Genomic DNA, 5,591 nt, shown 5'->3' on the forward strand with positions numbered 1-5,591 from the left:
GTGCTCCAGAATGAGAACCCTCTCAGCCAGGATCTTCAGAGCCTCTCTCAGCTGCTGCAGCCCCTCCCCCTGGACAGAAACATTTACATTTACATTTAAGTCATTTAGCAGACGCTCTTATCCAGAGCGACTTACAAATTGGTGCATTCACCTTATGACATCCAGTGGAACAACCACTTTACAATAGTGCATCTAAATCTTTTAAGGGGGGGGGGGGGGGGGGGGTCAGAAGGATTACTTTATCCTATCCTAGGTATTCCTTAAAGAGGTGGGGTTTCAGGTGTCTCCGGAAGGTGGTGATTGACTCCGCTGTCCTGGCGTCGTGAGGGAGTTTGTTCCACCATTGGGGTGCCAGAGCAGCGAACAGTTTTGACTGGGCTGAGCGGGAACTGTACTTCCTCAGTGGTAGGGAGGCGAGCAGGCCAGAGGTGGATGAACGCAGTGCCCTTGTTTGGGTGTAGGGCCTGATCAGAGCCTGAAGGTACTGAGGTGCCGTTCCCCTCACAGCTCCGTAGGCAAGCACCATGGTCTTGTAGCGGATGCGAGCTTCAACTGGAAGCCAGTGGAGAGAGCGGAGGAGCGGGGTGACGTGAGAGAACTTGGGAAGGTTGAACACCAGACGGGCTGCGGCGTTCTGGATGAGTTGTAGGGGTTTAATGGCACAGGCAGGGAGCCCAGCCAACAGCGAGTTGCAGTAATCCAGGCGGGAGATGACAAGTGCCTGGATTAGGACCTGCGCCGCTTCCTGTGTGAGGCAGGGTCGTACTCTGCGGATGTTGTAGAGCATGAACCTACAGGAACGGGCCACCGCCTTGATGTTAGTTGAGAACGACAGGGTGTTGTCCAGGATCACGCCAAGGTTCTTAGCGCTCTGGGAGGAGGACACAATGGAGTTGTCAACCGTGATGGCGAGATCATGGAACGGGCAGTCCTTCCCCGGGAGGAAGAGCAGCTCCGTCTTGCCGAGGTTCAGCTTGAGGTGGTGGTCCGTCATCCACACTGATATGTCTGCCAGACATGCAGAGATGCGATTCGCCACCTGGTCATCAGAAGGGGGAAAGGAGAAGATTAATTGTGTGTCGTCTGCATAGCAATGATAGGATAGAAACACATCAAGTTCAGCTATCAAGTTCAAATTCAGCTTCCATCAGGAACTATATGTTAAGGTCTAATTCATTTATTACAGTACAATTACGGTATACTGTATAACTACTAAATACTACTACTGTGCTCCTATTATGACTGCTTTTTCATAAGAGTGAGGTATTGCAAATGTGTCTCTGTGGACTATTAAATCATATAGAGGGAATGTGTAGGGTCACCTCAGCCTGGGTATCTTCTGGCTCACCCTTTGGCCCTGGTACACCCTAAAAACAGAAACACAAATGGAAAAAACACAGGTGGTTGGCAAAGATAACAATTTGTATATATGTTTAAAAGCAGTCAACTTTTGTATCTTCACTGTGTACTCACTGGCTGGCCATGTTCTCCCCTGAGTCCTGGGGGTCCCTGTGAGGAGACAGACGTTGTATGAGTGATGTAGACTCATCTCATGTATAGACTGTACATAGAGTCTTTCAGTGTGGAATTCCCATCAAATAGAGTCATCTTTATTCAAGATGGTCACTTTAAAAGGCAGCCAAACCTCACCCTTTCACCGGAGTCTCCTTTAAGCCCACGATCCCCAGGCTTGCCTGAGGGACCAACACCAGCCTGGAACACAGAGATATAATTTCTTGCACTATTCTCCCATTGACATCAATGTATGATTTACAAGAATAACAAACACATACAGTGGGTTCCGGAATTATTGGATCCTTTGTTAAACATGAGATCCCCATACTGTATTTATTTATTTATCTTGCTCCTTTGCACCCCAGTATCTCTACTTGCACATTCATCTTCTGCACATCTACCATTTCAGTGTTTAATTGCTATATTGTATTTACTTCGCCACCATGGCCTATTTATTGCCTTAACTCCCTTATCTTACCTCATTTGCACTCACTGTATATAGACTTTTTGTTTTCTTTTGTTCTACTGTATTATTGACTGTATGTTTTGTTTATTCCATGTGTAACTGTGTTGTTGTATGTGTCGAATTGCTATGCTATATCTTGGCCAGGTCGCGGTTGCAAATGAGAACTTGTTCTCAACTAGCCTACCTGGTTAAATAAAGGTGAAAAAAATATATTAAATAAATAAAATACTAATAAAATTGCTCAGAGAAAGAGATTGTGTTTAACAAGTAAGAAAAAAATCTAAAAAAGATAGTGGTCAAAATGATTATATCCTTTGTTTTCAATACTACAGCCACTGGCGTACCAGACATCCCTGCAGCCCCCGTAAGGCGGGGGGGCCCATGAGCTCTGGGGGCCCATGCACCTGTCATCGATGTCAATTTTTATTTATTTAATAAATCATTGTGACAGTAACCCTCCAAAAAGTAATTCATAAACCTTTCTAATTTCCATATGTACTAGGAAGCTACGAGTTTGTTTCTTGGGCTTCAGGAATGTGACTGAAAAAGTGATTCGGGCCTTAAAAAAAATCTAAAAATTAATTGATTTAAAGTAAGGGGATGTCGGTGAACAAATGCCGTGGTCAAGGCTACAATGGCACCAGTGCAATTAGTGGAGCTTATTCAGGTGTTCAAAACCGAGAGACAAATTTTTCATAGGTAGTTATTTAGTTATTTTAGGTGCAATATTGAGTTGAGTTTTAGTTGCAATATTCGATTATCGCTGGTATATCTTGGCATGCTTCATACAAGACTAAGTTCAAATTGTGTGCAGCGCAATGGACATACACTTAGTGGTCAAAACATTATGAACACCTGCTCTTTCCATGACATAGATTGTCCAGGTGAATCCAGGTGAAAGCTATGATCCCTTATTAATGTCACCTGTTAAATCCACTTACATCCGTTTAGATTAAGGGGAGGAGACAGGTTAAAGAAAGATTTTTAAGCCTTGAGGCAATTGAGACATGGATTGTGTATGTGTGCCATTCAGAGGGTGAATGGGCAAAAAAAAAAATGTTGTGCCTTTGAACGGGGTATGATAGTAGGTGCCAGGCGCACTGGTTTAAGTGTGTCAAGAACTGCAACGCTGCTGGGTTTTTCACGCTCAAAAGTTTCCCGTGTGTATAAAGAATGGTCTACCACCCAAATGACATCCAGCCAATTTGACACAACCAGCATCCCTGTGGAATGCTTTCGACACCTTGTAGAGTCCATGCCCTGACGAATTGAGGCTGTTCTGAGGGTAAAGGGGTTGCAACTCAATATTAGGAAGGTGTTCCTAATGTTTTTTACACTCAGTGTATATTGCACAATGTCTCAGGAAAGTCTGGGTTGACTAGCCGTAACATAAATGTAAATCCGAGACCCTGAAATTAGTATGATATGTTATGTTTGGTTATATAAGATACTAGGTCACTTAAGGCAAAAACGAAAGGAAGGTGGTTGGTCGGAGTGGATGGGTGGGCGTATAATGCGAACGTCTAGCAACCCAAAGGTTGCGTGTTACATTACATCTCATTACAGACAACTTTAGCATTTTAGCAACTACTTTTTAGCTACTTTGCAATAACTTAGCATGTTATCTAACCCTTCCCCCTAACCCTAACCCTTTTAGCTAACCCTTCCCCCAACCCTAAGCATAACACTTTAACCTAACTCCTAACCTTAACCCTAACCCCTAACCCTAACCCCGAGCCTAGCTAATGTTAGCCAACTAGCTAACGTTAGCGTTAGCAACCTATCCACCTAACTAACGTTAGCCACAACAAATTAGAACTCGTAACATGTCATAAGTTTTGCAAATTCGGAACATATTGTAACGACCCGGTATTGTGTTCTGTGTTTGTGGGTGTGTTATGGTTCTCATGGCTACTAGCAGGGGTTAAATATGTCAGGACAGATGGAAAGGTTGGGGGGGTATGATGGGTAATCCCGCGGGGTTTGGAAATGCATAAATAGGGATTACTGTCTCATCTCTCTCTCTTCTGTTCGGGGCCTTGATCTGTTCCTATGAGAGTGACCCTTAACTCGACATGGTATAATTGTGTACGTTCGGCATTTAGCGGCGTGGGCTGTGGCCTGAACAATAGCCCAGTTTAGGAATAAACCTGTGTTCTGACCTGCACACCTAGAGTCCGTCTCTTTTCTCCTTATGACCCAGCCGGGTCATTACAATATTGTACGATTTGCAAATTCCGTAACATATTGTACGAATTGAAATTCGTAACATAATGTACAAATTGTAATTCATAACATATATGAATTGTAATTTGTAACATATCAAATGAATTGTAATTCGTAATATATCTTATATAATGGACGATGGACATCCACAAATTAATGCATACCATAAGAAACGTAACATATCACACTAAATGGAGTGTCGTGGCTTTACGTACAGAATAATATGAAATGCTCTGACCACGTTGGGGTTGGCAATACTTAGTATAGAAAACAGTCTTCCAAGAGAAAGAAAGAGAAAAAGAGACACAGAGAGAAAGAAGCAGCAAGAAGGACTTCAGGAGACCAGGGGAGTCCCTCAAGTTGGATTTAATTTACCTTGAATATTGCAGCCCATTTGTGTAGGCTATTAGCCAGAAAAAACCTACTGAGTTCAAATTCAGACTACTTTTTCCCCTCATTGTTAGGCTATTTGATGTGTAGTTTTTATTACAAAGTTGATAAATAGCAGCTAAATACGGAAGGCTATACAATGCATTCGGTAAGTATTCAGACCCCTTGACTTTTTCAAAATCCTTATTCTAAAATGGATACATTTTAAAACAATTTTCATCAATCTACACACAATACCCCATACTGACAAAGCAAAAACATGTTTTTAGATTTTTTTGCAAATGTATTGAACCCCCCCCCCCCATAAATATCACATTTATATAAGTATTCAGACCCTTTACTCAGTACTTTGTTGAAGCACCTTTGGCAGGGATTACAGCCTCGAGTCTTCTTGGGTATGACGCTACAAGTTTGGCACACATGTATTTGGGGAGTTTCTCCCATTCTTCTCTGCAGATCCTTTCAAGCTTTGTCAGGTTGGATGGGAAGGTACGCTGCACAGCTATTTTCCGGTCTCTCCAGAGATGTTTGATCGGGTTTAAGCTCTGGCTGGGCCACTCAAGCACATTCAGAGACTTGTCCCGAAGCCACTCCTGCATTGTCTTTGCTGTGTGTTTAGGGTCGTTGTCCTGTTGGAAGGTGAACCTTCGCCCCAGTCTGAGGTCCTGAGCGCTCTAGAGCAGGTTTTCATCAAGGATCTCTCTGTACTTTGCTCCGTTCATCTTTCCCACGATCCTGACTAGTCTCACAGTCCCTGCCGCTGAGAAACATCCCCACAGCATGATGCTGCCACCACTATGCTTCACCGTAGGGATGGTGCCAGGTTTCCTCCAGACGTGATACTTGGCATTCAGGCCAAGGCCAATGGTTTCATCTGACCAGAGAATCTTGTTTCTCATGGTCTGAGTCCTTTAGGTGTCTTTTGTCAAACTCCAATCAGGCTGTTATGTTCCTTTTACTGAGGAGTGGCTTCCGTCTGGCCACTCTACCATAA

This window comes from Salvelinus namaycush, chromosome 12, assembly GCF_016432855.1.
Source record: "Salvelinus namaycush isolate Seneca chromosome 12, SaNama_1.0, whole genome shotgun sequence".
Lineage (NCBI taxonomy): Eukaryota > Metazoa > Chordata > Actinopteri > Salmoniformes > Salmonidae > Salvelinus > Salvelinus namaycush.